This window comes from Chiloscyllium plagiosum, chromosome 18 (assembly GCF_004010195.1).
Source record: "Chiloscyllium plagiosum isolate BGI_BamShark_2017 chromosome 18, ASM401019v2, whole genome shotgun sequence".
Taxonomy (NCBI): Eukaryota; Metazoa; Chordata; class Chondrichthyes; order Orectolobiformes; family Hemiscylliidae; genus Chiloscyllium; species Chiloscyllium plagiosum.
The window spans coordinates 20,528,380-20,539,095 of record NC_057727.1 but is presented as its reverse complement, the minus strand read 5'-3'; the positions used below and the strand labels follow the sequence as shown (position 1 = coordinate 20,539,095).

At 38.8% G+C, this 10,716-nt stretch overlaps 1 protein-coding gene across 12 annotated transcripts in view; it reads right to left on the bottom strand.

Moving 5' to 3' along the window:
• Positions 1-10,716, bottom strand: part of atp2b2 (ATPase plasma membrane Ca2+ transporting 2) — an 819,963-nt gene that overhangs the window by 535,251 nt on the left and 273,996 nt on the right. Inside the window, exon 1 of one of the 12 annotated variants that reach the window (XM_043707900.1) lies at positions 3,888-4,035. The exons of 10 other annotated variants lie outside the window; for them this stretch is intronic. The gene's annotated coding sequence lies outside the window, so the exon portion shown is untranslated. Of the gene's footprint in view, positions 1-3,713; positions 3,774-3,887; positions 4,036-10,716 lie in introns of those variants that run through there. One more of the 12 variants, XM_043707901.1, reaches the window with a different exon arrangement.

Genomic DNA, 10,716 nt, shown 5'->3' with positions numbered 1-10,716 from the left:
AGGTTAGGTTGACAGTGCTAGGCCTTTTCTCATTGGAACGACGAAGGATGAGGGGTGACTTGATAGAGGTTTATAAGATGATCAGGGGAATAGATAGAGTAGACGGTCAGAGACTTTTTCCCCGGGTACAACAGAGTGTTACAAGGGGACATAAATTTAAGGTGAAGGGTGGAAGGTGTAGGGGGGATGTCAGGGGTAGGTTCTTTACCCAGAGAGTGGTGGGGGCATGGAATGCGCTGCCTGTGGGAGTGGCAGAGTCAGAATCATTGGTGACCTTTAAGCGGCAATTGGATAGGTACATGGATAGGCCTGTTCTGTGCTGTATTGTTCTATGTTCTATGTAACAGGTCACCATCAAGCTGCTTTGAATGCTATATCATGGAAAATCCTTTATACGTGTATGAAACTTCAAAACACAAAAGAAACCAAGATTGACAAAAAAGTTAACCAGACTTGCATGTTGCAGGGATTGCAAAACAAAACTGCACTTATTAATAATTACACGTTTGTTAAATTTGAAAAGTACATCTTAAAATGCTAAAGAAATATAATTTGATTAATGTTTTAAAATTACTGCTCTTAAGCAAATCTGCTTCCCATTAAAATGTATTGCATTTTCCTTTCACCTCCAGAGACCTTTTCGCAGTTCTGACATGTGGCCTGATTGCATCATCATGCAGTAGATTGTAAGAGACAAACCAACCATGACACGACCTTTCCATTTTTCACAAAGTGTTACAATTTCAGCTGATGACACAACAGAGGAACAGACTGGGCAACAGTTCTTCTAACTTGAAGATAAAATTCCAATAAGAAACATTTCCCACTCGATTCGCTTGACCAGTGCAAATAACAGAATACCATCAACTTGGGCCAAAGCATGCAGACATGGAAAAATCGGATTGCTTTCAAAGTTAGTGAGCACAAAAAAGTATCATGAAAGTCTGGAAAGTTGTATTGCTTTTAAAAATTTAAATGCCATTTTTTTTAAAATCCAGATTACATGACCTGGCTCCCTTCACTTTATCATCTGGCTTTTGCACATGTGGAAATCTTGGTCAAGATTTCAATTTTTCTGGACAACTAGTCAATCTCACTCAGAACATCTGCCACGGATCATTCATTCAGTGTTTAATATATGTGGTACTGAAGCACAGAATGGTCATAAATCACTGATCGGTACAGAGTGGATGTTTTCACCTACAGAATAGAGGCTTATAGGTAATTTAGATTGATTATCATCCACTTTCAGTTTCAGGACAATCACTCAAACTTGGGTGCAATTTGCCTACAGAATGATGGTTAACTGTGTCTTCTCATACATAAAAGTACACTTCCTTTAGAATTTTATCCTATAGTCATCATAGTTCTGAAATTATGAATTTAAAAATCATACTAAATACCTAAAGAGCCTTGAGTTAAACGAGAAGAATTATATGGATCTATAGTAGTTTTGCTTCACAAATCTTTTCTTCAGTCAGCTTTTCTTTTTCATTTCATAATTTTCAATGACCTTCAAAGGTGGGGCGCCCATGGTGGGGAGAGGGCATGACAGTGATATTAAGCCACATGACATACAGCATTAAGGCATAATCATAGTCATAGACTTCTCAATAGCCAAGTTTGAAATCTTAGCTAAATTATGGGAATCAAACATTAAAGAAGTTAATTTCCTAAGTGCTCGTAATAAGTCCCAATGAAGGAAAACGTTGGCTCAGAGCACAGCAGTCCTTATTAGAACTGGTAAGCTCAAGGGGGAAGAATAATCTTCCAATGGCATGCCAATGTACTTTCCAGCAGTGTTTTCTTGTCAAGTTTACCTTTGTGTTGTTAATATTAAAACTTAATTTCAGCAATCAAGATCTGGAACCATGGAAAATATACATTTGTGTTCATTTCAATATTAAAAAGTTATTTTGTTTGTCATAGAGATGCTTTAAAACACTCAAACATTTGTAATGTTAACACAATCTTTTATTGTATTTGATATTAGACAGTAAAGTTTTCCTTATGGCGCCCAAAGGGTTAATGCCAGCCCGTAGCAAATCCTGCCCAAGCTGGAATAACATTTGGAAGGTGCTGCCAAGCACTTCCCCACAGATAGAGTGGGGGGAACAAAGGCAAGTGAGCTAGCTTGTGCCACTCTTGTGCATCTCCTAGTGGTCAGTACAGGAATGGCACAATCAGAGGTGTGGAACCAGCTTACCTGCTCATTCTCTGCCAGAAAATAATGTGTTCGTGTGTGCGTGTGGAGGAGGCATGGGCTGGGGGTGGGGGGAACTTAGTAAGAACCGACTATTGCTTTGATAAGATATTATGGATCTGTTTGTTTTCAATGCACTGCTGAAAAATGTGACATTAATCAACATTAAACTTAGTTATAATGCAAGTCTGCCCACAATGTCACACTTCAGGCAAATGCCAAATAAATGCAAGGTTTAACAACAACTGCAATCTATCCGTAAAAGAAAACTGCATCTAAAAGTTTCCCACACTAGAATTAAAACAAATTTCAAGTGAATCAAAGCAGATAGGAGAAATGTAATTCCCTAAATATTAAGCTGTTTAACTTTTTGGAATGATACAACAGAAACAATTGATCTCTCTTTCAACTGATAATGTAAAATTTGTTGCACATGTACAACAGTATAAAGCATTGAACTCAGTGTAATACAGCTCCAGGCTATTTACCTTTATATCAATGTGCAAAAAATATGCTACTGCCTTGTACTGCAGGGCAAGCATAGGGTTCATCCCCTGCAGGTGGCAATTTATACACTGCAGTTACAAAAATGAGTGGATGCCAAAAAATCAAAGCATAAGCATTAAGAGGCAAAAAAAGGGCAGCACTGAATGTTCCTTAAATACTGACTACGAGCAGGTAAGAAAAAAAATGCAAACTCTTGACACATACCAATTATTTTCAGCTACGCTGTCATCCACCAGCTCCCACCCCAAGATAATGTGATATTAGTGCATACAGGAAAACTGCCTAATGTTATAGAAATACAAATAAAACATGCTTATTTGCTTTGTTGCCTACCTTTTGGATAAAAGCAACAGGTCAGATAAATCTGTCTGATAACTCCATGTTTCCAGTAAATATTAAAACATCTTATAAACTAGAGCTGGGTAAAGCCACTGGTTGTTTGGCTTGTGCAGAACCACTTAGCTGCCACTGAAGCAGGAGTCCAAGGACAGACGATAAACTGAACTACTGCAGACTACAAATTGACAGCTTTCCTGCCAGCCTCTCTCAATGCCTGGAGAATTCACACTGCCCATAAGCATTCATGTACTGAAGATGCTAAACCAGGAATCAAATCATTCCATCTAAATAAAAAATGAATAAATAGATCACTTACAGTTTTGCTGTCTACAAACAGACAGAGTTACTTATACCACATTACAGACCCAAAGTGAGGACTGGATATTTCAGTGTGAATAACTATACCTGGAGATTATATTGAAGCCGCATTTACAACAGTTCTTTCTACGAATTGGCTCTGAATTAAATTATTTAAAACACAACCATGTTGTAAAGACAAAAAACACAAGTAAACGATGGCAAAATCATAGATAATAACCACGTACTGACAAGATGCAAAAACTAAAAGAAAATTATTCCTGCCAACAGAATGCAAAAGGGACAGCTTCCACAATAAGATTTGCTCTTTGGTATTCCAGAAATAATATTTCTGTAATGAAATTACCTTCTAGGAACACATGCAGTCGGAAACATAATGCATCACTCTCCCTCAGCAATAGTATCCACACCATTTTCTCCATAACCAGAATCTCTGAGAAAAGCAAAATCCTAACAAGTCACAATCAAATCTGCCAATTAAAAAGCCTCAGATATTTATGCAGATTCTACGGTTACTTACTTGGCTATGTTATAATCACAAATCCAAAATGATTTCAATTATACAGCAGACTAATCACAGTTCAGCATCTGTATGGGGTTGATAAGTAGGACTACATTACACAAGTCCCACTGCAGACTGCACCATCTCAACAGAAGAGCAGGGGAACCTGAATTTCTCGGATAATATGTTATTAATAAACTGACTGAACAAATCATGCATGGCTCCTGAGTCTCACATCGTCTGAACTGGACTAAATCAAGAAGCAGCAGATACTGCAGCAAGCAAGGATGAACCAGAAATATTTTAAAAGTGCACAGTACAGCATCCTTTGGCAATTTTCAGTTTATCCCTGTGGGGCAATGACAAATATGGAAGATGACACACCACCAGGAACATGCCACTTAATCAGAATAGGGAGAAACCTTCAAGGACACAGACCATCAACCTTCATCAGCAACACTGCATGATAATATACCTCTGTCCTCACCTACTTTCTTTCCAAATTGAACATCTACAGAATTTATGGCAAACTGTAGCTAAAACCTCTCTCTTTTTAATCATTGATACTTCACAGCTTTTTCTATACTTGTAAACGTTTGCCAAGATTTGCTTGTCTCTTATTTCTTACTTTCTTACAAAGCAATAGATTAATTACAGAATGCAAAATAGAGATACAAAACGTGTTTTAAAATGTTAATCTGGCCTCAACACCATTTAAATTACAGTGCATGTACGACAGAAATAACATTGTCCCAAGAGTTTTTGAATGAAAAATAGTAAATGATGGTTAAATTAATTATGTTGGATAGGTAAATAAGCAGATCCTCAGATTCCACAATAATCCATCAGCAGAGGGATCCCAGTGGAATCCCAGTCAATCACCAACACGCCTGTGGTACGAGATTACTTGGAATCTTCTCAATCCCTTCCATGAGGCAATACTTTCATCTGCCGCTTAAAAGGCAAATACCTGGCAGAGGAAGAGTCAGAAACAAAGACTCCCTGTATTCTGAAATGTCCCTTCTGAAATTCAGTTGAGTTACAGTTTGATAATGATGGTCCGTGGGTGGTCAGAGGAGGGGTGGCCAACCATGCTGGGTTTGTGATTAAAGGAAGTTTGGGGTATAATTTGAAGCAGAAATAGAGGGCACCATTTCTAAGACATTACAGTTGAAATGTGATGTGAGGTCAGACGTTAACTCTGTTTCTCTCTTCACAGATGCTTAGCCTTTTCCAGCATTTTCTATTTTTATTAGAACTGTGATGCCTTTGTAAACCTAAGTCATTTTAATACATTGTGCTGGTAACTGCCATGCTCCTATATAACTTGGTTTTCTATTTTGTTTTTGAAATTATACAGCATTTGTGAACGTCTTTCTGCTTACGATGACCTCACACCTTTTCTTTTCTATTAACCTGGGGATATCTTCTTGAAGTGCAATCTTTCCAAGAGCATTTTGAGGTATCAATCATCCTTGAATTGAGATGGCACACTCTTTGAATACAATGTGGCATTTATTTCACATGCCAGCTCAAGCAATTACTTGCATTTTATGCAGCATTTGAAAACCTTATATAGCAAAGGTGACAGAAACAAAAGCACAAACAAAATGCAGTTCAATGCAGATCCATTGTTATTTAACAAAGAGATCAGCTTGATGCAAGTTATTAGCTGAGGAAAATTCTGAAGGTTACGGTAGCTATTGCCTTGCTTATTGATATGTGCAACATAATTTTCATGCAGTAATTACACTCACTTGCATTATTACATGACAGGGAATGCCTGTACAGGAATCAGAAAAATAACATTGGTTAGTCACAATGTTGCTTTAAACAAAGTAGACAATACCAGGTCAGCTCACTGCCGTAGACAGTTAACAAAAAGTAGCTCTGTTGATGCTATCTCACCACTCGCTCCTCTGAATACCAATATAACTGTTTGAACAACACGCAACAGCACACTAAAATGAGGCAAAGATATGACCTTGCAGGCTTGTTCCCTCTTACCACACTGTCTCATAAGAGCTTTAGCAAAATGTAGGGCACAGCAGAGAAAAGAAAAGATAATTTTAATACATAAAGCAATGCAGCTGATTATTTCATATTATATGTGATATGAAGCAATAAAAAAGCAATTAAACTTAAATACTTGATCAACAGTGGCTCAGAAACCCAGCAGCATGAGTATAATTAGTGCAGTTAGTTTATACACATCTAACACACACAGGACAAGAAAAGGGCAGTACTTTCAGTGACATATTAAAATTAATAACCAAAAAATCATAGGAATGTGCTCCGAAGCTCCAATTCTGACCCAAGGTTCATATTTTCCTTTTGAATTTCAGCGTGAAATTGAGGACTTCGTTCAAGACTGATACAATCTTTTCTCCCCTGGTCACAAACAACACCAATATACATGGTGGACCAAAGGGCCTGTATCTATGCTGTATGACTCAGTAAGTGACTTTGAAATAAAATTCAACATATGTGCAATATTGATGACCTGTCTGGTACTCTGAACTGCTCTGAAACAAAAACAGCATGGAAATGGGAACTGATTACCCAGATATAATGTCACTTTCCCTTTTCCTTCTTGGAATTGCCACACCTTAACCTGCCCTAATCTTCATTCTTCTACCCGCTATGCCTATTCTTCACAGATCCCTTCTGCATAGCTCACAAGAGGTTAGAAAATGTTCTGCCAAGGAATATTGCTCAATTCTATGTCTCTTGCCATAGGTAAACTAATTCACTTTGTTTACATTTTATCGTGGGATGTAGGTTTCACTGGCTGTCCAGAGTTTATTGCTCATCCCTAATTGCCCTGGAGAAGGAGGCGGTGAGCTGCCTTCTTGAATTATGGCAGTTTAGTCCTGTAGTGAATCCCAGCAACAGTGAATGAACAGCAATATATTTCCAAGTCAGGCTTGTTTGTGGCTTGGAGGAGCACTCGCAGGTGGTGGTGTTCCCAAGTATCTGCTGCCTTTGTCATTCTAGATGGAATTGGCTGTGGATTTGGAAGGGTGCGAAGGATCACATATGACTTTCTGCTCTGCATCTTCTAAATAGTAAACAATGCTGCTATTGAATGTCAGTGATGGAGGTAGTGGATGTGGTGCCAATCAGGTGGGCTGTTTTGACCTTATGGTGGCAAGTTTCTTCAGTGTGTTGGAGTTGCATCCATCCAGGCAAGTGGGGAGTATACCATCACACTCCTGGCCTGTGCCTTGTTAGATGATGGACAGCATTTGGTGAGTCTGGAAGTGTGTTATTCACTGCAGGATTCATAGCTTTTGACCTGCTCTTGTAGCCATTATATTTATATAGTGAGTCCAATTGAGTTTCTGATCAATTGTAACAACCAAGATATTGATAGTGGGGGTGGGGGGCTTCAGTGATGATAACACCATTGAATGTCTTGGGGCAGTGGTTTAAATTGCCTCTTATTGGAGGTAGTCATTGCCTGGCATTTGTGTGGCATGAATGTTACTTGGCATTTGTGAGCCCAACCCTGGATATTGTCCAGGTCTTGCTGCATTTGAACATGGGCTGCTTCAGTTTCTGAGGATGCAACTTTGTCAGCACGTGCTCTAAAATGCTGAAAGAAAGCAATGACTCTTATGATAAGAGCATAAATCTCATAGCAATATCTAATACCACTATTTTTTGAGTCCAAAACAACTCAAAATACATTGCTTCTATTGAGCCCCTCTTATGATACTGATTGGGTAAATATCTTTCCTGTGAGCTGGCTGTCACATTTGTATACATTATTTTAATGTGCAGTTGTATTTCAGCTGCAGGTGTCACCAATTTGTTTGCTTCTGCACTAGAACTTTAAAAGGCAGAAATCTACACAGAAAAAGTTTTGAAAATCTATGCCAACCTCTGTATGCCTAATATTTCACATTGATGGCCTTTTAAATCACAATAATTTCCATCTATATAGTGCCTTTAATCGAATAAACTGTCCCAAGGCACCTCAAGAAGCTCTATCGAACAAAACTTGACACTGAGCCACGTAAGGTTTTTTTTATTCATTCATGGAATGCAATGGTAAAATTTATTGCAGGTTTCTAAATGCTGTCAAGAAACTGGTGATGAGCTGGTTTCTTGAATACAACTGAGTAGCCTGCTGGGCCATTTCAGAGGGTAATTAAGAGTCAATGACATTGTTCTGCGTCTGAGGTGACAAGTGGGCGAGGGCTGGTAAGAATAGATTTCTTGACTTGAAGGAGATTGCTGAACTAGATTTTTTTTAGATGATCAGTAGAGTTTCATAGTCACTATTAGTGATTCTAATTTCTAATTCCAGATTTATTTAATAAACTGAATTTAAATTCCCATGCTGTCACAGTGAGATTTGAACTCATGATCATAAATCCAGGCCACTGGATTTTTAATTCTGTAAGATGAGCACTACACTCCTGCTGTAGCTCCCACTAGCACAAGCGACCAAAAGTACAGCCAACAAAATAGAATTTAAGGATTGTCTTAAGGAAGGAGTGCAAGATGAAGGTGCAAAGAGGTGTGCAGAAGGAGTTCCATAATTGAGGGCCGAGAGAAGTGAACGTATGGAACGGTAAAGTGAAGAAAACTGGGAATACTCAAGAATCCAGAATTGAGACATGCAGAATCTCCAAGGTTACAGAGGTAGTGGCAGCGATAACAAGTTATTTTTGGTACTACGCTCCATTAATAGTGCATTAAAATTGTCAAAATGATGACCTGTATTATTCAGAACTTCAAAAAGGTTTAACAGACCAGAAAAAAATAATAAAAAAGGAAATATTCTTGATTTGAAAATGATACAATGCCAAGCTTCACTATTTAAATGCAAAAAACATGGAACTACGGTTGCTCAATTGCTTGTACCAATTACCTGCATTCTACATTGCTGCATGAAAGACACTTATCATAGATACATGAATAGTGTGGTGACTCAGTGGTTAACACTGCTGCCTCACAGCACCGGGAACCCATGTTCAATTCAAGCCTCGGGTGATTGTCTGTTGCACATTTTCCCTTTGTCTGTGTGGGTTTCTTCTGGGTGCTCCAAAAATGTGCAGGTTAGGTGGATTGGCCATGGGAAAATGCAGGATTATTGGGAAAGGGTGGGGATTTGGTCTGTATGGGATGCTCTTCAGATGTTTGGTGTGGACTCAGTGGACTGGATGGCGTGCTTCCACACTGTAGGAACTCTATAATCATATTAACCATGTTTTACGCAAGTTCAACTTGAACTTACTCACAATCCTGAATGTGAACTCCACATTTAAGCATACAGATATTTTAAAACTTTGCAACGGTAACAACATTTGTTTATTATTGTTGGAGGAACCTATTCACTAAGTATTTGAATTCCAAGATATAAACTTCAGCTGCTCATAGTCCTAAATAATTATATTTATTCTGAACCCCATTATCAGGGTTAGTAAATAAATAAGGAAATTTTAATATTTTACCCAGTCGTTTTTTTACTACCATTATGGCCTTATCCTCATAAATATGATTCATGCTTTTAACATCAACAGCAAAATTAAGATGTTGGGGCAATATTGACTGTTTTGTTTATCTCACACAAAAATAGAAATTGCTGGAAAAATTCAGCAGATCTAGCAGCATCTGTGGAGAAAGGACAGAGTTAACATTTTGGGTCCAGTGACCCTTCTTCTAGTATCTGCAGTTCTTTTGGTGTTTGTGTCACATCTCACTTTCCGTAAACCTTTAAGATACATGCCAATAATATCATTGCTGCACAAGAACACGTTAATGTGTTAACATAAAATTCTCATACTCCATCTTAGCACGGATCACTCAAAGCATGACATGCTACTGGAATGATTACGGCACTTCCCAAATCCCACATTGCTCCCACTCTCCCTCCAAACCACCGGAACTCTAATTGGAAAACTGACTGCTGTGGTTCCAAATCAGAAGCCTGGCACAATTTTCAGGTGAATCAATAAAATGGTCAAAGAACATTCTTTTTACAAAACAAACAAGTGAATCTGTTTGTGCAAATCAGGGCCACATTAGGATGGCTCACAGTGTTCTCAAAATTTCTCTTTCAAAGCATCCAGGTATTCCATATCATCATCAAAATGAAAATGACTGAATAGCTTGATAGCTCCATCCCCATCAGCATAGCAGACTTCACATTCTCTTGTTTTACTGAATTGCCGCTCGCAATTAGGAAAGGCTGATGGGCAGCTACACTTGTTCCATCTCTTTTTATTGTTTTTGAAAAGTTCTGATGCTATTTGGTGGTGTTTGGAGCCGTAGTTGGTTGGAAGTGTGAGCAGGTGGTAACATTGAGAGCAAGTGTTGAGATGCACAGAGAGACAGAGAGAAAGAGAGAGAGAGGGAGAGGGAGAGGGAGCTGAACCTGGGCATGAGTAGATTTGCACCAAGATGAGTTTGTGTTGACTTGCATCCGGCCAGATGTCAGGTATGAGAAACAAAGCATTGGTCTTCAAACCTTAAAAGAAAAATCCAACCCTCTTCCTGGGACATCAAACAGAACACAAATGCAAACTCAAAAGGCAAAAACAGAAACTTATACTATAGAAAACAAAAGTCTTACTAAATCAAAATATTATTGTCCAGGTCGATGATGCTTTCCAGTGCCCGCTGTACCCATCGGTCACGCAAGGCCTTGACCGTGCTGGTGAGCATCGTGTGCTACTGCTCCAGGGTCTTCCAAGCAGAGAAGTAACCGCAAAAGATGGACAGACAACTACGAATGACGAGCCCCTCCTCGGCCCACTGCCTGGACCTGTTAATGGCCAGACACAGGAGCAAAGCCACCGGAAGGTTCATAGACTTATCTGCTCCTTCGCGCACT